We start from the raw sequence: 23,020 nt of genomic DNA on the forward strand, positions 1-23,020 counted from the left end.
TTTCATATGTTCCTTAGGAGACTTTGTATGAAATTGAGATTATTTTCTTCTGTAATATTTGGTGAGGCTAGCATATTTTATTAGTGCTTTTACTGTTTGGGGGAAGTATTTTAAATTATCCACTGATTTATTTTAATGGCTGTAGGACTATTCACAATTTCTGTGTTTTCATGAGTCAAGTTTTTTGAGTTATAGTTTTCTAATATTTGTTAATTCCCTACATTTCAATTTTCAAATGTATTGTTATAAGTTTTCTCATAATCCTTTTCCCTCTAACATGTTACTCATACACAAAATGTGAATGAAATATAAATATGCATGTAAAAATGAACACCCATAGATCATTACCAAGGTGAAAAACTAGAACATTGCTGGCATTATCGAAGTCCCCATGTGCCTCTTCCTGGCATCTTTCACCCTCACTCTCTGAGATGACCACTATTCTTTTTTGGTAATTACTTCTTTGATATGCTGTATAATTTTCCAGCTACAAATGCATCTCTGAAAAAATAGAGTTGCATTTTACATGTTTCTTAGATATATGTGAAAGATATCAGAAGATATGTATAATTCTGTGTCTGGCTTCACCTAATTCTCATTACAGTTGCAAAAATCGTTTACATTATTGCTCCCTACCATTCCATTATATTAACAGGCCAAAAATGCATCTATTTATCCCATTGTTGGTGGACATTTAATATTCAAATTTGACAGTCAATTTCCCATGGTCTGCAGTGCCCAGTTATCACTAATGAAGTATTCCATATGCAAACGAGTCCGTGTCAGCACCATGCCAACTTCACACCTGGTTCTTTCTCAAATGAGTTTTCTTTTTCATGAACACTTGAATATTATATATATCCTAGAATCGATTTACAAATTTCTACACACTAAAATAGAGAGTTTTTTGGATTGCATTGAATATATAGATCAATTTTGGGAGACTATGCATTTCAAAACTATAGAATTTTCCAGGCCATTTACATGGACTATCTCTCCATTTATTTGTCCTCTTTTTCACTCTCAGTAACATTCTATTATTTCTACTCAAGTTGATTTACACACTTTTATGAGCTTTTCAAATAAGTGCATATTTTAATGTGAGAGTATATTATTGTTTTGTTGACATTATTGAGGTATAATTTTAAATCACTAAAGTTCACTCTTTTGTGTATAGTTCTGTAAGATCTGATAAACACATACAAAATTAGATCCACCACTACAATCAAGAAATAGAACCACTCCTTTAGCATCAAAAAATTTCTCTGTAGGAAAAAAGCCTCTGTACAAAAACCCTGCCGGAGCCTCTGCTCCTAGAAAACTGGCTGCTCCCTAGAGAAGCCCATGGCCAAGAAGTTGTCCTGCCGAAACCAAAATTCGAGTGGAAGGAGGTGGCTTACTTGGTGTCATAGGCAACCTTGTCAGCAGAAGGGGGTAACCACGGCTGATGACCTCTGGGTTTGGAGCTGACATATTCTCTCTCCTCATTTAGCATTCCCAGCAGTCCTTTCAGTGCTCTCCTCCTACCTCTCTGGTGGCCTCTTCTGAGGAGCCTTCACTGGCTCCTTTTCTTCTTCCCGTAAAAGATTCTCCCTCCCCCATCGCCTTGTCAACAGCTCCTTCTTCCATTTTCAACCTAGGTGCTCCTTTCTCGAAGAAGGTTATTTGTACCTTTCCTTGAATCCCCGCCCACCAAGTTCGGTGAGTCCATAGTGTTCTACACTCCCACAGCACCCTATATTTTCCTCGACAATATTGTTTGTAATTATAGTTGCTAGCTAAACGTTTTGTAACAATTTGTTTCATTGTAAAATGTGTTTAATGTCTAAGTCTGAAGTACTAAGCTCTATGCTGCTGTTCTCTGGACCACAGTTGGCAGAATCCACTACAGGATCCAGCACATGGGCATTGTTTAAGGATGTATTTTAACTAGCTGAGTCTGATATATCCACAATAATGTTACCCAAAGTGCCATTCTTGACAACACCTGTTTTTTTTTTTTCCTGCTACATTCCGTTTTGTACTCTTCACTAATCTCTTCTTCATCTTTCCATTTCGTTAGATTTATACTTGTTCAGTGTGAGCTCACCCATGTCCGTGACTTCAGGCAACGACTGCGGATCACTCCTCTACCTCATCCCTGCCCAGCCCCTCTCCTGATTTATGTATGTGACTGTCCCTGGAAATCCCCATTTGGAAGGCAGATAGCGCCCTTCCAAAACCACTGAACGGTTTCCCTAACTCCACTCCTGCTCTACATCCTAGCCAGATTTCCTCCTTCCCCTTTTGTGTCTAAAATCTCCGTTCATGAAACCCTCACGTGGCCTGTCTCCTGACCTGGAACCTGGAACTCATTTTACATCTTACATTCTCCCTGCTATCTGTTCACCAACCTTGGTTCATTCCTATCTTTCTTTTAGAGATGGAGTCTCACATGTTGCTTAGTCTGGTCTTGAACTACGACCCTTCTGCCTCAGCCTCCCCAAATGCTGATTTACAGGTGGGAGCCCCAGCCATCCCTAAATCTAACACTCTCTCAATTCTGTCTCCACTTCTCCATCCATCTCCACTACTACAGCTGGAGACCAGGGCCACATCAGTTCACCTTGGTTTCTTCATTTGGTGCTGTTTCTCACCCTGCCTTGCTCGTAGCAGTGGTCTCCTTACCCATCTCCTCATCTCCAGGAACATTCTCCACCATTTCATTCTCCAAGCCACCATCAGACAGGCCTGTCCAGAATGCAGAGTATTTATTTTCCTCTCACGCAAACCCCTCACTGACTTCTCACTCACTGCCTGTAGGATAAATGGCAAACGTTTCACCACAGCCAATTAGGAGGGTTTTGAACTTGTTCCAGTATTGGATTCCTAATTCACCTTGGGCACATCAACTGCCCCAGAACCTGGGCTCTGACTGGGCCCTTCAGTTCATGTATCAGGTCAGCATAGTTCACACACAGTCCTAATAATTAACAGTCTACTAGGCCCAGATTGTACTGACCTCTGCACTTGAATCTTTGACTGACAGGCTGTCAGGAAACAGCATCCAGATCCCAGAAGCATGTCCTGACTGCCTCACTTACCATATCAAGCCTGATGACTCACATGGCTTCTGCAGAATTTTCCAGGCATAAATAGTTCATTGCTCTCTCTCACTAGAACAAAATTTTAAGGCAGCTATGGTGGCCATCCTAGGGGGGCCTGCACTCTGGCAGTCCTTCTGTATCAACAGGATCTGTGGGCCTCCAAACGCAATGTCCTGAATACCAGCAATACACAAAGGATCAGCGTGAAGCCCACTCTGACAGGATAAGGGAACCACCCATGGGAGCCAGAAAAACCCAGGAACCAGATAGGTACTGGATCTGAAGTCACTTACTTAGACACTCATTGCAGATTCCGCACCTTCTCACACTGTTGTGCCTTGTCCACCTGACAGGGCCGACTGGATTCAGAATCCTGAATTTAATGGAATAGTTGCTGACAAAGTAACATAAGTAGAAAATTATGTGAAGGTTGAAAGCAAATAGTTTTAAATGCCTTATTATTTTACTACTACAAACAAATGGATGTTATACAAAAATTGAAAACACAGATTAACACAAAACAAAAAAAAATCACAGGTGATGCATTATTCTTATACAACGTTTCTTTTCTGTTCACTTTTCACAATATGCAAAGATTCCGCTTCTAGTCATTAGAACATTAAACATGCTGAGTCTATTTGTGTTTTGGTTCATGTCGAGCACTGCCATGGGTCGTTGCTTTTCCAGTCTTTTGTAATCAGAATCTCAAATTGCTGAAGCCGTAGGGCCCACTGCTCCGGCATTAATGTGCTTTGTAGCTGTCTCGAGTTTTCCCAGGCTGTGACATTGGGAACTTGACAAGTCAAGGTGCCAGACAGCGAAGATGGCATATTTGATGGAAAATGTGTTCTTTTCCAAGTAGCTGATATTATTCTAGACTCAGCTTCATTTATAAAGCAGGTGTAATAGAAACCATCCTTTGAAAACATAGATCGCATCCCAGTATTGGAGGCAGCTATCTCTATGATACAGGGATAGGTGGAGCAGAAGATGAGGCTGCAGGGAAGGGTCTCTAAGGGACCCGAAAAGCTGCCTGATGAATCCAGAGTCCATTTGAAGCTCTCCCTCCTATTTCATGAATAGATTGGCCACCAGGGTGTTGAGTGTAGAGAAACAGGTATGAGCCTTATAATCTCAACCCCCAGCCACTCTCAAGAGATCTGACATTCACTGTCCAGGCTTTCCATGTGGGGATTGTGATTACCATGCCTGGCACCCTCTCCACTCACCAGCAGGTGAAGTGCCACTGAGGCTTGGGGTGGGTCATATGTATAAGGCAGGCGTCCCCAAACTACGGCCCGCGGGCCGCATGCGGCCCCCTGAGGCCATTTATCTGCCCCCCCGCCGCACTTCAGGAAGGGGCACCTCTTTCATTGGTGGTCAGTGAGAGGAGCACAGTATGTGGCGGCCCTCCAACGGTCTGAGGGACAGTGAACTGGCCCCCTGTGTAAAAAGTTGGGGGACGCCTGGCATAAAGGGTTGGGGGCAGGTACGTTCTGAATAAGGGAACTGTGAGACAACATGCCTCCCCTCAGATACCCCACTAGACATTTATATAACCTAAGGACATGGGAAGATGTTTTCTTTTGGAAGTTTCACTGGTGATCCACATTTTGAAAAAGAGTATAATCATCATCAGAAAATGCTGAAGATGATTTCTTTTAGAAGTTTTACTGGTGATCCACATTTTTAAAAGGAGTATAATCGTCATCAGAAAATATTGAAGGTGTTTTCTTTTAGAGGTTTTACTGCTGATCCACATTTTTAAAGGAGCATAATCATCCTCAGAAAAGATTGTTGACCTTTTGTTCTCCAACAGTGACCAAACAACAAGACCAAAATTAAACCAAACAAGCACCTTTCACTGTTGTTATTGCACTCAGCAGCAACTTCTCAAACTGGGTCCTCTCAGACAAAACTGTACCCGTGAATCTTACTTGGAACAAGAGCTGTATTTTTGAAAAGTTATATGAATTACATTTTTTTTCTTTGGTTATGCATTCATTAAAAAATGGATTTATCTCCTACTGTGTAGCAGGCCAAATTCTAAACAAATGTAATTGTGCTAAAACGTTCTATTAGAAAGAATTCGTGTTTTAGGAAGCCAAGTGGACAAAGTCCCTTTTACCTGTGATATTTTAGCATTCTAGTTAAAACCACCCAAACTGATCCCTTTTATGAAACACAGCACCTGGAATTTGTTTATTTGAAAAATTCACATTTTGTTATATTTGGCTGAACTATGAGATGCCTGTATCGCATTCTTTTAATAAAATTATAATGTCCGTCTAGGTGTTTGTGTGCATTCAGAATAAAATTGTAAGAGGCAGATGGGACCTTGGAGATCCTCTCTGTGATCCCACCAGTGAATGATCCCTTCCTACAGCTGCCCTGGGAACGGGCGTTTCACTTCTGCTGAAACATCGCTGATGATGAGAAGCTCACTACGTCACAAAACATTTTGTTCTGGGATCATTCCACTCCTTTAAAACGGTCCTTGCAAATTACAGTTAGGGTGAAATTACTAGTGTGCTGTCAGTCATCTGGGTTTATCTGGAAAAAGAATCAAAGAGTAATAGCTCATATGGCCTGAGACAAACTTCGTATAGGAGAGCTTCAAGAAAGTAAAGTGGGTACTAGGGAAGAAGACTCTGAAGGTTATAGAAGATTTGGGTCTGAGTCCATGGGGGAGCCTGCTATATACTGGAGGAGGGTCCGTTGGTTTCGGAAATTCAGCTGGCGACCATGGAAGCCTGTGTGGCTGGAGCAGAATGAAAGAGGAAGCAGGAAGAGGAAGCTGAGGGCAGAGAGAGAGAGGCCAGGGCTGAATGTGGATTTTCTCCCCGAAGTTTGGAGGAAAGCATTTGCATGTTTTTCAGTAGGGGTTGATTTTTTTTTTTTTTTTTTGGTGGGGGGGGGTGGGGCTCTTTGCTTTTAAAATACCCTGATTCTATTTGGTCAAACTTCTCAGCATTCTTTCTTCCCTGGATTTTCTCCCCCAAGTTTGCTTTTTTGGGGTGGGGGGCTTTTTGCTTTTAAAATACCACGATTCGATTTGGTCAGACTTCTCAGCATTCTTTCTGCCCTGGATTAACTCATGAATCCACTTACAAATCATTGAACTTTTCTAAAACAATGAAACACAAAAATGTGGGACCAGATATATTTGCAAGTATGACTAGTTCATGTTCGTTATACCTCACTCCAGAAAACCTGAACCGCTCATTGTCCCCTGAATGTACCAGGTAGAAGAAGCCTATCCTGGTTCCTTACACTTACATGCCCATCTGCTTCCGTGTTCCTGTCATTCCTTCCTTCCCCTCCTTGTCTACCTGGCAAAACTCTCACTTTGCTGCCAGGTTGGGCTCTACCGTCACCCGCTCTGGAAGGCTTCCTCCCTCTCTCAAGCCAGTCAGGTGCTTCGTATCTCCGTTACCTCAGGTAGTTACGATTGGTGATTTATGTGAAGTCCCCGAGGGTCCGAGCAGTATTTGCTTCGCCTCTGAGTCCGAAGCATCTAACACTGTGTCTAGATTAAATAATCCATTTACAAATCATTGAACTCTTCTAAAACAGTGAAATAAAAATTGGGGAGCAGATACATTCTAAAATACAACTAGTTCATCTTTGGTGATACCATATAGTACATTTTCATTTCTTTTATGGGTATCTTTTATAAGCATTTTTTTTCCTGGTAAGATACATGAAAATACCAGAGCTCATATTAGTGGTTTCCTGAATGCATTGTAGAGTGTTTTCCGGATGCATTGTAGAGTGTTTTCTAGATCTGTGATAGATGAGCACTGACAGCTTCTTTAGGAAGTTTCAGGTCAAGACCATCTATGCCATGCTGTAAGGTATAGAATCTGGGGTCCTGGACAATTGTTTGCTCTAATAACAATAGTTACAAAATGTAGTACTTACAAGAATAAGGAAAGTTGCCAGGGAAAGGAGCTGGAAGCCAGTAACAATGACCTGGATGAGTGGTCGGTAGGAAAACTAGTAAGTGGGAGCATGATCTCCAGAGCTCCACTGCCTAGATTTGAATCCTGCCCTCTCACTTACAGGAGGCTACTCCACCCTTCTGAAATCTTCTGAGGAAACCCTCAGTTCACTAAAATTTCCAATAGAAATTATGAAAATAATACTTTGCTCACAGGATTTTTATTCGGCTTACATTAGCTGATTTTGCAAAACACTTAGTGCCTAAAATATAGTAAGTGCTCCAGGACAGTAAAGGCATGATGGTAAAGAGAAAATCATCTGATATGTCTGACCCCTTGTCCAGAAAGCACTAAAAATAGGGTTAACGTATATGCAGCTGAACAGGTAAAGTCCGAAGGCCACAGTGCTCTCTGATGAATACTCCAGATATTGCCCTTAAGTTTCCCACCTAAATGGATTCATTCACTTATTTAGCAAACATTTATTGAGTACCTGTTAAGTTCCAGTTGAATGATCAGAATCCACAAATGAAAAAGACAGTGGAAGGTATTTATACATTGGAGGGAAGAGCCAGTTAGCAGATTTCAGTGGGATGCTCTCCCTTGGACGTCAAAATGTGCTGAAAGGCTTCTTGGTTGGCCCATGGATTCTCCAAACACTGATTAACAGCTGGAGTGGCATCGCTGCTTGGTGAGGAGGGGATGTTGCAGGCTCAGTAGCTTTAATTGAAGGAAAATAGTGTATTCTGAGCAGATCATGTCTGTGAGTTAGTAATTGAATTCCATGGGTTGGGCTAGGTGGACCAGAAGCACTGGATACATTGAACACACCACTGAGTACACTCTTGAGACCTGGGTGATCCCAAGCAGTGGGCTGCTGGGTACAAGAACGGAGAGAGTGCTGAATTATGTTCTCTACAAAATAGGATCTAGATACAACTAATTAAATTAATTTAGATATTTGTTTTTTCATTGTGAATTTGTTTGACTGTAGAGTTGTGTGTGTTTCACATATATTTTGAATATTAACTCCATATTAGATACATGGTTTGAAAATATTTTCTCCCACTTCATAGGTTGCCTTTGAATTTTCTTTTTTTCTTTTATTTATTTATTTATTTTTATTGCATTTTAGGTTTTGGGGTACATGTGAAGAACATGCAAGATTATTGCATAGGTACACACATGGCAGTGTGGTTTGCTGTCTTCCGTCCCCTCACCTGTATCTGTCATTTCTCCCCATGCTATCTCTTCCCACCTCCCCACCCCCCGTCCCTCCCCCATTTCCCCCCAACGGGCCCCAGTGTGTAGTGCTCCCCTCCCTGTGTCCATGTGTTCTCATTGTTCAACACCCGCCTATGAGTGAGAACATGTGGTGTTTGATTTTCTGCTCTTGTGTCAGTTTGCTGAGAATGATGGTTTCCAGGTTCATCCATGTCCCTACAAAGGACGTGAACTCATCGTTTTTGATGGCTGCGTAATATTCCATGGTGTATATGTACCACATTTTCCCTATCCAGTCTATCATCGATGGGCATTTGGGTTGGTTCCAGGTCTTTGCTATTGTAAACAGTGCTGCAATGAACATTCGTGTGCACGTGTCCTTATAGTAGAATGATTTATAATCCTTTGGATATATACCCAGTAATGGGATTGCTGGGTCAAATGGGATTTCTATTTTTAGGTCCTTGAGGAATCGCCACACGTCTTCCACAATGGTTGAATTAATTTACATTCCCACCAACAGTGTAAAAGTGTTCCTATTTCTCCACATCCTCTCCAGCATCTGTTGTTTCCAGATTTTTTAATGATCGCCATTCTAACCGGTGTGAGATGGTATCTCGATGTGGTTTTGATTTGCATTTCTCTAATGACCAGTGATAATGAGCATTTTTTCATATGTTTGTTGGCCTCATGTATATCTTCTTTTGTAAAGTATCTGTTCATATCCTTCACCCATTTTTGAATGGGCTTGTTTGTTTTTTTCTTGTAGATCTGTTTTAGTTCTTTGTAAATTCTGGATATCAGCCCCTTGTCAGATGGGTAGACTGCAAAAATTTTTTCCCATTCTATTGGTTGCCGATTCACTTTACTGACTGTTTCTTTTGCTGTACAGAAGCTGTGGAGTTTGATTAGGTCCCATTTGTCTATTTTGGCTTTTGTTGCCATTGGTTTTGGCATTTTGGTCATGAAGTCCTTGCCTACGCCTATGTCCTGAATGGTTTTGCCTAGATTTTCTTCTAGGGTTTTTATGGTGTTAGGTCTGATGTTTAAGTCTTTAATCCATCTGGAGTTAATTTTGGTGTAAGGTGTCAGGAAGGGGTCCTGTTTCTGCTTTCTGCACATGGCTAGCCAGTTTTCCCAACGCCATTTATTAAACAGGGAATCCTTTCCCCATTGCTTGTTTTTGTCAGGTTTGTGAAAGATCAGATGGTTGTGGGTATGTTGTATTTCCTGTGAGGCCTCTGTTCTGTTCCATTGGTCTAGATCTCTGTTTTGGTACCAGTACCATGCTGTTTTGATTACTGTAGCCTTGTAGTATAGTTTGAAGTCCGGTAGTGTGATGCCTCCTGCTTTGTTCTTTTTGCTTAGAATTGACTTGGCTATGCGGGCTCTCTTTTGGTTCCATATGAAGTTTAAGGTGTTTTTTTCCAGTTCTGTGAAGAAGGTCATTGGTAGCTTGATGGGGATAGCGTTGACTCTATAAATTACTTTGGGCAGTATGGCCATTTTCACGATGTTGATTCTTCCTAACCATGAACATGGAATGTTTCTCTATCTGTTTGTATCCTCTCTTATTGCGTTGAGCAATGTCTTGTAGTTCTCCTTGAAGAGGTCCTTTACGTTCCTTGTTAGTTGTATTCCTAGGTACTTTATTCTCTTTGTAGCAATTGTGAATGGCAGTTCATTCTTGATTTGGCTCTCTTTAAGTCTGTTACTGGTGTATAGGAATGCTTGTGATTTTTGCACTTTGATTTTGTATCCTGAGACTTTGCTGAAGTTGTTTATCAGTTTCAGGAGATTTTGGGCTGAGATGATGGGGTCTTTCAGATATACAATCATGTCATCTGCAAATAGAGACAATTTGATTTCCTCCTTTCCAATTTGGATACACTTTATTTCTTTTTCTTGCCTGATTGCTCTGGCTAGAACTTCCAGTACTATATTAAATAGGAGTGGTGAGAGAGGGCATCCTTGTCTAGTGCCAGATTTCAAAGGGAATGCTTCCAGTTTTTGCCCATTCAGTATGATATTGGCTGTTGGTTTGTCGTAAATAGCTTTTATTGTTTTGAGATACGTTCCATCAATACCTAGTTTATTGAGGGTTTTTAGCATAAAGGGCTGTTGAATTTTGTCAAAGGCCTTCTCTGCATCAATTGAGATAATGTGGTTTTTGTCTTTGGTTCTGTTTATGTGGTGAATTACGTTTATGGACTTGCGTATGTTGAACCAGCCTTGCATCCCCGAGGTGAATCCTACTTGATCATGGTGGATGAGCTTTTTGATATGCTGCTGCAATCAGTTTGTCAGTATTTTATTGAAGATTTTTGCATCTATGTTCATCATGGATATTGGCCTGAAATTTTCTTTTCTTGTTGAGTCTCTGCCAGGTTTTGGTATCAGGATGATGTTTGTCTCATAAAATGATTTGGGAAGGATTCCCTCTTTTTGGATTGTCTGGAATAGTTTCAGAAGGAATGGTATCAGCTCCTCTTTGTATGTCTGGTAGAATTCGGCTGTGAACCCATCTGGACCTGAGCTTTTTTTGGGTGGTAGGCTCTTTATTGCTGCCTCAACTTCAGACCATGTTATTGGCCTATTCAGGGTTTCAGCTTCTTCCGGGTTTAGGCTTGGGAGAATGCAGGTGTCCAGGAATTTATCCATTTCTTCCAGGTTTACTAGTTTATGTGCATAGAGTTGTTTGTAATAATCTCTGATGATGGTTTGGATTTCTGTGGAATCTGTGGTGATATCCCCTTTATCGTTTTTTATTGCATCAATTTGGTTATTCTCTCTTTTCTTTTTTATTAATCTGGCTAGTGGTCTGTCTATTTTGTTGATCTTTTTGAAAAACCAGCTCCTGGATTTATTGATTTTTTGAAGAGTTTTTTGTGTCTCTATTTCCTTCAGTTCTGCTCTGATCTTAGTTATTTCCTGTCTTCTGCTAGGTTTTGAGTTTTTTTCATCTTGCTCCTCTAGCTCTTTCAATTTTGATGATAGGGTGTCAATTTTAGATCTCTCCTTTCTTCTCATGTGGGCACTCATTTCTATATATTTTCCTCTAGAGACTGCTTTAAATGTGTCCCAGAGATTCTGGTATGTTGTGTCTTTGTTCTCATTGGTTTTGAAGAACATCTTTATTTCTGCTGGTGAGGAGTTGTGATCCCTTTTAGGAGGAGAGGTGTTCTGGTTTCGGGAGTTTTCATCCTTTTTGCTCTGGTTTCTTCCCATTTTTGTGGGTTTATCCACCTGTTGTCTTTGTAATTACTGTCTTTCAGATTGGGTCTCTGAGTGAGCTTCTAGTTCGTGGATGCTGAAGTTGCTTCTTCTTCTTCTTTTTTTTTTTTTTTTTAAGCTTTCCTTCTAACAGTCTGGCCCCTCTGCTGTAGGACTGTTGAGGTCCTCTCCAGGCCCTGCTTGCCTGGGGATCACCTGCAGCAGCTGCAGAACAGTAAGGGTTGCTACCAGTTTCCTCTTCTGCTATCTTTGTCCCAGAAGGATGCTCACCTACTGTCAGTCCGTTCTCTCCTTTATGAGGTGAGTCTTTGGATCTATGGGGGTCAGGGAGCTACTTGAGGAGACAGTCTATCTTTTATTGGGGCTTAAGTCCTGAGTTGTGAGCTCCGTTGTTCATTCAGAGCTGCTGGATAGGTACGTTTAGGTCTGCTGCAGCTGAACTCATAAAGCACTTTTTGTTCCCAGGTGCTCTGTCCCAGGGAGTTGGAGCTTTATGAGTTTCCGTTGCACTACTGCCTTTTTTGATTTTTCTTTCAGGTCTGACCTGCCCAGCTAGCAGCATGCCTAGCCACTGTCTGCCTGCAGAGGCTTTGCTGAGCTGCTGTAGGCTCCGCCCAGCTGCCCCGTGCTCTTCCCTGCCGTCCTGTTTATATGGGCGTAGTTAGAACTGTCTCGGCAACGGTGGCCCCGCCTCTGTTATGGCGGACTCTCTCTGTTGTGGCGGGTTGCCTCGGCAACGGCAGGTTGCCTCGGCGACGGTGGCCTGCCTCCTTAGCGGCGGAGAGTCTCAGTAATGGCGGAAGCCCCTCCCCCACTGAGCCGGACTGTCCTGGGTTCAGCTGTGCTTGGTTTGAAGGGCTCAACCCATAGGGTTTCCAATTACTGTTTTTGTTTTCATTGTTGTTGGGGGTGGGGGAGCTGGGGCCTAAGGAGCCTGATCACCTGGCTCCCTGACTCAGAGTCTTTTCTTTTAAGTTTAACGACCTCGAGTTCCAGTCGCTTGTTGAAAAGGCGCCGGGATCTCCCGTGCTGCGACTCACTGAGCCGGCTCAAACAGCGGCACCGGCTCCTGGCGGATTTTTTGCCTAGGAATCTCCTGGCCTGACTCGCTATTTCAGATGAATGGGCAACTCTGGCGTCTCAAGGCTCCGATCGCCAGCTAAGAGGGCTCCCAGACCAGTGGCTTTTGTACGGAGAACCGCCGTGACAGGGAGCTGTTAAAGCAGCCAAGCGGGCCAAATCAGCCCCGCAGGGGCCAAAACAGCCGCACCGGCAGGGACTGCAGTGCTGGTGACCCCTCTGCCTGGGTATCTCCTGGTCTGTGGGCAATAAAAATTTGTCTGGAAATGCGGCGTCCACTCACCCTCTGCACTTTCACTGGGAGCTGAAGTCCTGAGCTGTTCTTAGGCAGCCATCTTCCCAGCATTCCTCTTTTTTTCTTTCTTCCTTCCCCTTTCTTTCTTCTTCCTTCCTTTTTCTTTCCCTCCCTCCCTCTTCTCCTCTCCCCTTCCCTCCCTTCCCCTCCCCTCCCCTCCTCCCTCCCCTCCTCCCTCCCTCCCTCCCTTCCTTCCTCCCTTCCTTCCTACCTTCCTTCCTTCCTTTCCAGTTTGGAGGCCTTTTGTGGTGGGGAAGTTATGCTCAGACTCTTTTGAAAGCTGAGATAGGGGATCATGCACCAACAGGAAGAATAAAGGCCCTGGCTCAGTCTCTTTTAAAATCTCTGCTAATGTTTGAAACATGTCAAAAATCCCAATGTTCACTTGTTGCCCCCATATTTCCAGTTTGGCTTTGAATGCAGCCACTTTATCCACTGACTTAACACAGTTGTTGTTCTCCCCTGAAGTGACAGATTGAGTTTGTTGATCAGGTTGAATATGTCACTGAGTAAGCAAGTTTTGTAACCCATCCTGCGTCACTGAAATATGCTGCCAGTGGTGACTGTTTTTCTAAAAGAAATCTCTGGAGCAGCTCTCATAACTCAAAAACTCTGGCCAGTGATTTACCTTTAAAACCCATCTCACTCTGTGTATAAGAGAAAATGTGTGTGCTCTGTGTTCATCTCCTCCCAGAGCTGTGCAAACAGACATGAGTTAAGAGCATGTACTTTGATGTGGTTAATAATTTTAATCACATCCTGCAAAACATTGTTAAGTTCAGGTGACATTTTTCAGCTAGCCAGCACTTTTTCTATGGATGATGCAATGCATAGGCTCACATTCAGAAACGACTTCTTAGACTCAAGTAGTGAAGCCAGAAAGCCATCCAGTCATGGCAGCCACTCCGTTAGTGCATATACATACACAAAATGACCCATTCCATTTTTCCCGATATGTAATCATTCAAAGACTTGAATAGTTCTGTAGCTGTGGTGTTGACTGGCAACGAAAGTGCACGTAACATATCCTCATGCACATCCTCCCGAAAAATATATCACACACCAACAAGCATTGTTGCCTTGTTGTCAACATCTGTAGACTTGTCAACCTGGATTGCATACGGTGGTGACTCATTAATCCTCTCTAACAATTGTGCTTCAACATCCTCTGCTGTTTCACCAATTCATCTAGTTATGGTGCTAGCCGAAAGAGAAACACATGCCAACTTTTGAACTGCAGCATCTCCTGAAAGTTTACTACAAATGTCCTTAGCAGCAGGAAGGATTGACTCCTCATCAATGGTAAAGGGATTCTTAGCTTTAGCAATGTGGTTAGCCACTAAGAATAATGCTCTCAGGGCAGATACATTTGATGAAGTGGTGGTCTTCAAAAATTGCTGCTGTTCTTTGTGTTCATGCTATTTTCTTTTGAAAAATGTCAAAGACTTGTCTGTTAATGCAGGGTGATTAGTCTTCATGTGGTGAAGCAGTTTCGAAGGTTTCATGGCTTCATTGGATAGCTGGTCACCACATATACAAAGCGAGCTTGGAGAATGTGAATCACCTGTTGCAATGAACCCATAATTTAAGTAGGATTCATGATTTTCTTTTAAATGTACAAAAAAAACCTTTCTGAGCAGTCTTAGAGTCTTCTGCTATCTGATAATTGGGTCTTTCCCCCTTTTCAAAGAAGCTCTTCAGTGACATTTGTTTTTTATTCATTTTGTCTAGGGTTAGCTGGTGGGCTTACAAAAACTGTGGCTGAGACAAGTGTGTAGTGCAGGAAAGAGGGCAGGATGGAAGTGGTAAATACAATAATGCATGGAGTAAAATAAATGTCAGATTCTGACCTAAGCCTGCCACCAAATGCAGCTGTACAACTGAGGTACATCAACTCACTTGCCACTATAAAACCTGCTACCAGATGCAGCTGAATTGTCTCTTGCCATTCACTGATAAGGTTTTGATATGAGTCTGCAAGCAGTTGATTTATTATGGTCTCTGTGCAGTCAGACCTCTCTGCTAATGTTAATCTGTATTTGCAGCTGCTCCCCAGTGCTGGCATCACTGCCTCAGCTCCGCCTCAAGTTATCAGGCATTAGATTCTCTTCAGGAGTGCACAACCTAGATTTCTCACATGCGCAGTTCACAATAGGATTCATGCTTCTATGAGAATCTAATGCCTCTGCTGCTCTAACAGGAGATGGAGCTCAGATGGTAATGTGAACAACAGGGAGCTGCTCTAAATATAGATGAAGCTTCGGTAGCTTGCCCACCACTCTCCTCCTTCTCTGCGGCCTGGTTTCTAACAAGCCACAGACTGGTACCAGTCTGTTGTGTGGGGATTGAGGACCCCTGGCCTAGACCAATAGCAAGGAACATTTTTTTCCTACATTTTCTTTTAGGACACGTATGGTTTCAGACCTTACATTTAGGTCTTCAATCCATTTTCAGTTAGATTTTGTATGTGGTGTAAAATCAGGGTCAGATTTCATTCTTGTCCAAATCGATATCCAGGTTTCCCAAAACAATTTATTGAGCAGACTATCCTTTCACCATTGCATATTCTCGATACCCTTGTCAAAGAGTAGTGGACGAGGTATGCATGGGTTTATTTCTGGGTTCTGTATTAAGCTCTATTAGCCAATGTGTCTATGTTTATGCCAGTACCATTGTGTTTTGATTGCTAGAGCTTTGTATTATAGCTTGAAATGAGAAAGTGTTGTACCTCCAGCTTTGTTTTTCTTTTTCAAGATTGCTTTGGCTATTCAAGGTATTTTGTGGTCCCATATGAATTTTGGAATTATTTTTTCTATGTCTGTCAAAAAAAATGACAGAGTTTTAGTAGGGATTGCCCTGAATCTATAGATCTTGTTGGGTGGTAAGAACATTTTAACAATATTAATTTTTCCAGTCCATAAACATGGAATGTCTTTTCATTTATTTGTGTCTTCTCTAATTTCATTTATCAAAATCTTACAGTTTTCCATGTATAAATCATTCATCTCCCTGGCTAGAGTGATTCCTAAGTATTTTGTTCTTTTTAATGCTACAGTATAAGGTATTATGTGATTTCCTTTTTGGATAGGTTGCTTCTAGTGCATAAAAATATAACTGACTGTTTTTGGCAGACAACTGTACTTGACTGTTGCTTTTGTATTCTACAACTTTCCTGAATTAGTACTAATAGTTTTTTGGTGTAGTCTTCAGAATTTTCTACATATGAAATCATGCCATCTGCAAACAGAGATAATTTTACTCCTTCCTTTCCAGTCTGAATGCCTTATATTTTTCTCGCCTAATTTCTCTGGCTAGGACTTACAGTACTATTTTGAATAGAAATAGCAAGAATAGTCACTCTTGTCTTGTTCCTGGTCTTAGAGGAAAGCTTTCAGTCCCCCCACCACTATATATGTGAAATCTGTCTGTACGACTGCATCTGACATGCTCTTTTGGTGCCATCTAGCAAGCTGCAGACTCACTGCACTAACAACACATGGGTATTCTACAAATTGTTATAAATTACTCATTATAATAAAATTAAATTGCTTTTAAAAATATGCTCACATTATCACAAGAAATTTTAATATTTGTAAACAAGAAAAACTGTTAGATTCTTTATTAGATGTACTTTCAACTATTATAAAGTTCTAGTACTTTTCTTAAAACATGACAACATAAATTTGAAAACATTCTTAGTTTGTTCAGGTTACTATAGCAAAATATATAAACTGAGTAACTTATGAACAACAGAAATTTATTTCTCACAGTTCTGGAGGCTAGGAAGTCCAAGATCAAGGCAGATGTGATGTCAGTGAAGGCTCACTTCTGATTCATAGATAGCTCCTTCTAGTTCTGTCCTCACATGATGGAAAGGATGAGGGGTCTCTTGGGAGCTTATTTTATAAGGGCACTAATGCCATTCATGAAAACTTTATCATATAATCTGATCACATTTCAAAGGCCCCACCTCCTAATACTATCACCTTGGGGTTTAGAATCTCAGCACATGAATTTGGGGGGACACACACATTCAGATCATGGCAAAGATAATGCCAAAATTGAAATATATATATATTTTCAGCACTTATGGGAGATAAGTGGCTGGTGACTAATATAGAAAGAGTTCTTACAAATCAACAAAAAAGATTAAATTAACACCATTTGGCCCTGCTCTTCAAATACTCTATCTAAGGGTGGGGGCACTTGAAAGGTATTTGCAGTTATCTGCAGAAAGATAACCTCTTTGTGTCACCCACGATTTCACAGTTCCCTGTATATACTCTATGCTAAACAGTTACTTGATAGCTATGTGATGGCAGTGATGTTGAAAAAGTCCAATCCACTGTGTTTCTCAGCCTTCCCATCAGCACAATGAGAAACTTGAATTAGATGAACTCTCCGTTCAATTCCAGATCCGGTTACCTATGACTTTTGTTCTGGAGATATAATTTACATACTATAAAATTCACCATTTTAAAGTGTACAAATCAGTGTTTTTTAGTATATTCACAAAGCTGGGCAACCATCACCACTATCTAATTCTGGAAGATTTCCAAAAGGAAACCAATTAGCAGTCATTCCCCATTTCCCATTCTTCCCAACCCCTGGCAACAACTAATCTACTTTCTATCTTTGGATTTGCCTCTTCCATATATTTCATATAAATGGAATGCAACATGTGGTCCTTTGTATTTGACTTCTTTTAGCATAATGTTTTCAAGGTTCCCCATGCTATAGCATGCATCAGTATGCCATTCTTTTTATGAATTAATAGCACTCCATTGTGTAAATATGTATACTATATTTTGTTTATCAATTCATCAGTCAATAGATATGTAGGTTGTTTCCATACTTGGACTATCATGAACAATGACTTTTTTATGGTGCCCAAGAGATTTCAATGTGAGAAGCGGAAGATAAAGCCTGGGGTATGTGGGAACCCATATGGATATGTTAACCCATTGGTTAACTAGATCCTTTTTCAAAATCAATATGTCTATAGGAGTGTAACATTGAAAAAGAAGCGATGTCATCATCAGCTGCTCCTAGAAGCATTGTAGTTCTCTAAGCTTGAAAAGAGAAGCCTCTGTTAGAACAGCCTCTGGCACACAGATGCACCCAGCATGTACCAGTCTCATAGGAGGTCCCCAGTAGGTGTTAGATAGATACAAAAGAATCTACAGACACAGCCAAAGAAAAGAGGCCAGAAGTTGTTGTTGTTGTTTTTCTTCCCCAATGCAAGCCCAGAAATCCACAGCACAAACCATTCTCAAGCCAGGAGGAAACAACACAGAAGATGTTTCCATAACCCCTTGCATCACAGTTTCAAAATCAGGCTACATTTCAAGTAACTAGTGATCTGAAGCCTAATCATATAAATTTAGGACTGCTTGAGGGGAAAGGATAGCAGCAGAGCCACTTACCCCTGGATTGTTTCAATGAGCTCAGACTCCTGCATGTCTCACTTCCCCAGCCACCATGTGTTGCTGCCCCTGTAGAGAGGACAAACTCCCAAGAGAGAGGGTATTCCAGAGAACTCATCTGTGCCTGCCAGGATGTTTGAGGAAATATTCTCTGCTCCAAAGATATGAGTGAAGCCTCATTTGTGACTTTTTCAGGAATCAGCTTTGTGCATTGAAGTCTCCAGGTGACTTCCAAGGAAATTTTATATCAATTACATGTGTCTAAAGCTCAATGCTTTGTGACCAGTGAGGCTATGTTCCTAGTCATGGATTCTGTCATGGTCGACTGCCCCACCTTGAAGACCAAGTTCCTGGTGTCTGATAAGTACTATGATAGGTGGGTGGATTTCAAGGAGTTGATTCAGCAAGTAGACACTGAAAATGAGAAACGTAAATCAAGAAAATGTCTGATTTTGGAAGACGGAATGTTGTATGAGAAGTTGGTGTGAGTGGTAGTAATGAAAAGCTTGCTGGCAATTTGTAGTCCTGAAAAAACAACAACAACAACAACAAAAAAAAAACAGAGTTAACTCCTCAACACCTCCAATAGAAGAAATCTTGGTCTAGTCTACACGTTCTCAGAGTGAAAGTCTCATCTTCTGATTAATACTTTACCATTCATTCTGAGGTGGTAAAGAAATAGGTGATAAAAATATAAACGCATTACAAAAACATGATAAAAAGCTTATATGTAAAAAAATATATATAATTATATAATGGAATACTATTCAGCCATAAAAAAGAATGACTTCATGTCTTTTGCAGGAAGTTGGATGGAACTGAGGTCATTATCTTAAGTGAAATAACAGAAACAAAGTCAAATACTTCATGTTCTCACTTATAAGTGAAAACAATGTAATGTGTACACACAGATATAGAGTGTACAATGATAGACACTGGAGACTCAGAAAGGTTGGAGGTTTTGAGTGGGTGAAGAATGAGAAATGAGCTAATGGGTACAATGTACAGTATTTTGGTGATGGTTACACTAAAAGCCCAGATTTCACCATTATGTAACAAAACTGGGCTTGTCTTCCTTAAATTTATAAAAATTAAAAAAAAACTCACCGGCACTGGGCTATGAGAAAATACACATTAAAACAATGAAATGATGCCATGTGAATCCTCAGGTTAGCCAAATACAGTAGCCCCTCCTTAACTTTGGTTTTGTTTTCTGCGGTTTCAGTTACCTGTGGTCAACCATGGTCTAAAATAGTTGAGTACGGTACAATAAGTTCCCAGTTTTGAGAGAGAGAGATTACATTCACACAACTTTCATTACAGGATATTGTTGTAATCGTTCTATTTTGTTATTTTTAATTTCTTACTGTACCTAATTTATAAATAAAATGTCATAATTATGCGTATATAGGAAAAAACATAGTATATATAGGGTTCAATACTATTTGTGGTTTCAGGAATTCACTGAGAGTCTTGGAACATATCCTCCAGGGATAAGGTAGGACTACGGTATTAAGTTTGATAATTATAAATGGGGTCTTTAGAGGGTAATATTTTAGTGTCCAGAGATGTTAAGAAGAAGAAAAAAAAAAAAGACAGTGAACAAAACAGACAAAGCCCCTACCCTCATGGCTTTTATATTCTAGACAACAAAATGGACAAGAAGAAAACACGTAAATGGTCAAGACAATAGTTTCCTAAAGAAACTCAGAACCAAAACATGCACATTAAATAGAGCGATCTGATGTGCAGATGGGGGAATTATTTTAGATTTGGTGGCTTCTCAGGAGAGGAAAAGCTGAGATTTGAATACTACAGAGCCAGCCTTTTGAATATCTGTAGGAATAATATCAGAGAGAATGCTAATGTAAAGGACCTGAGTGGGAAAGAGCTTGGCTTGTTTGAGGAACAGAAAGAATGCCAGGGTGCCTGAAGTGTGGTGAGTGGAGAAGAGAATGGGACGAGAGGCGGTTGAACAGCAAGGAAGCGCGAGATTACAGTGGGTCTTGTAGGTCATATGGGAGTTGTCTGTGGAACATGGAGGAGAAGGACTTGATCTGAATGACAGTTTAAAAACTCCTTCAACTGCTGTATGAACAATGAGAGACAAGAGAGGTAGTAAAGGGACCTGGCAGAAGGCTGTTGTAGTCGTCCAAGTGAGAAGCCGTGTTGGTGTGGACCATGATGGTAGCAGTGGAGACAGAACTGGGAACTGGCAGGGCAAATAAGGAACTCGCCTCAGGCACAAAATGTAAAGGGGCACTGAAAAATTCAGTGATCAAGAGAAATAATATTTTAATTTTCAAATACATTTTAAATATCAAATTTTTGGAGGCAGCCATCTTGCTCTTGCCGCGTGCTTGTGTTGGAGGACCCTCCCTGCTTCAGATTTACCAGCAGCATGAATCAAGAAAAGTTAGCCAAACTTCAGGCTCAGGTCCGGATAGGGGGCAAGGGTACAGCTCTCAGAAAGAAGAAGGTGGTACATAGAACAGCTACAGCTGATGACAAAAAGCTTCAGAGTTCTCTAAAAAAAACTGGCTGTGAATAATACAGCTGGTATTGAAGAGGTGAACATGCTTAAAGATGACGGGACATTTATTCATTTCAACAATCCCGAAATCCAAGCTTCCCTTTCTGCTAACACCTTTGCAATTACTGGTCATGCAGAAGCCAAACCCATCACAGAAATGCTTCCTAGAATATTAAGTCAGCTTGGTGCTGACAGCTTAACAAGCCTTAGGAAGTTAGCTGAACAGTTCCCACAGCAAGTCTTAGACAGTAAAGCACCAAAATCAGAAGACATTGATGAGGAGGAGGACGATGTTCCAGATCTTGTAGAAAATTTTGATGAGGCATCAAAGAATGAAGCTAAGTAAAATTTTGGTTTTTGGAAGCTGGCGTGGACTAGATTTAACAAATCAGCTATGTGGTTCCAAAGTTTTACAGACTCAAAGAACAATACCTGTTACTAGTTACTAGTTCAGTAATATAAATATTTTGTATATTAATAATGCTGTTTGTTCAGCATTTTTTGGTCATTTGATTTTGCATTTTGCACTTCCTCCCAGGATATTTTTTTTTTTGGTTAAAATATGAAGTATTGGTGCAGTTTGAGGGTGTTTTGGTTTTTCATTCCTGGTTTTTTTGTTTCTTTGTTTGAGGTATTTTTGGTGTGTGTATGTTTATGTATGTGTGTGGGTATGTGTGTATACAGTGGAGAGCAAATTGGAAAACAGTTCTATTTATCCTACTCCCTCCCCAGCAGAAATAAAAAAAATCTTTAAATGTGTTACTTTTCTTTTTCTCCCATAAGACACAGAATTAATGGAAAATGAGTATCCTGGATTTGAGATCTGAAGAGATTTTTACCATTACTGGTTTGATTTTAATTTGCTTGGTTAGCTATCATATTTTTCATACACTTCTCTGGGTTTAAAATGTCTTGAGGTATTTTGCCACTGGCTTCATGCTAGAGTAATGGGTAACATATCTTTGGTATGGTTGCCTTAGATTCGCTTACCTAGTCAGGCCTAGAATAACTTCTTTTACTAGCTTGCTTCCCGAATGCCTTTTTTTTCCCTCTCCTTTTGGTTTCCAAATGGCCTGTTCAGTCTTTGGTAGTATTCTTACTCATCTTCCACCTAGCTTGAGAAGGATGTTCTCCATATAGAGTTAAGCGAATGCCTAATCGCTCCTTTTGTAAAATTTTGTTCCCTTATCTTGAGGAACAACAGCTTCATCTTTAACTCTTTATTTCTCCCTGATTTTGCAGTTTGGTAGATTTCTTTTCTTTTTTCTCGTTGCCCAGGCTCGAGTGCAATGGCACAATCTTGGCTCACTGCAACCTTCACCTCCTGGGTTCAGGCAATTCCCCTGCCTCAGCCTCCTGAGTAGCTGGGATTACAGGCATGTGCCACCACGCCTGGCTAATTTTTGTATTTTTAGTAGAGATGGGGTTTCTCCATGTTGGTCAGGCTGTTCTTGAACTCCTGACCTCAGGTAATCCACCTGCCTCGGCCTCCCAAAGTGCTGGGATTACAGGTGTGAGCCACCATACCCAGCCTACAGTTTGGTAGATTTCAAACTAGAATAGCTAGCATGTGCTTGCTAAATAATTTTATCCCAGCCTTATCCTATATCCTAGCTATTCTTAATAGCAGGTACAACAATGCCTCTTTTTCAGCAAGGTCGAAATTGGGAATGTCCTTTTGAATGAGAAGAAAATAGGCCATAAACATTCCCCAGCACAAATGGCCATTCTGTGAAATGGTACTGGCCCGAGGAAGATTTCCTCAGCCACTCTCCTACTGTTGGCCTTGAACCTACCTCTGGGTTGGATTTTATTATTGTAGCTGCTTACTATACCCTCCTGCATGCTTAGAATAATGCTTTGGGGGGAGCACTGGTAAAACACAGTATTTTTTTTTTTAACCTCCTTTAAGAGGACTTGGGGGTAAGTTGCATTCATTCACTCAAGTTTCCCTTTGCTGTCTAATAAAAGCTTGCATTTTGCTATACTAGCATTTGTTTATAGCCAATATTTAAGGATAAAATTTAGAAAATACATCAATTCCTGGCCCATCATCGCACTAATACAGCTTCACCTTGCAGCTACCAACTTTTGTGTCAAGCTAGATATCTTTATTTGATATCTAACGTGCAAGACCAACAATATATTAAGAGATCTATAGAAATGAAGGCAAAGCTCTTGTATTTTTTTCATCCAAA

At 40.9% G+C, this 23,020-nt stretch overlaps 1 pseudogene; it reads left to right on the forward strand.

Annotated features, from left to right (window-relative positions):
- The first annotated feature begins 19,102 nt into the window (after positions 1-19,102).
- On the forward strand, positions 19,103-22,188 carry LOC104653115 (transcription factor BTF3 homolog 4 pseudogene; annotated as a pseudogene).
- Positions 22,189-23,020: the final 832 nt, after the last annotated feature.

Source organism: Saimiri boliviensis, chromosome X, assembly GCF_048565385.1.
Source record: "Saimiri boliviensis isolate mSaiBol1 chromosome X, mSaiBol1.pri, whole genome shotgun sequence".
NCBI lineage: Eukaryota > Metazoa > Chordata > Mammalia > Primates > Cebidae > Saimiri > Saimiri boliviensis.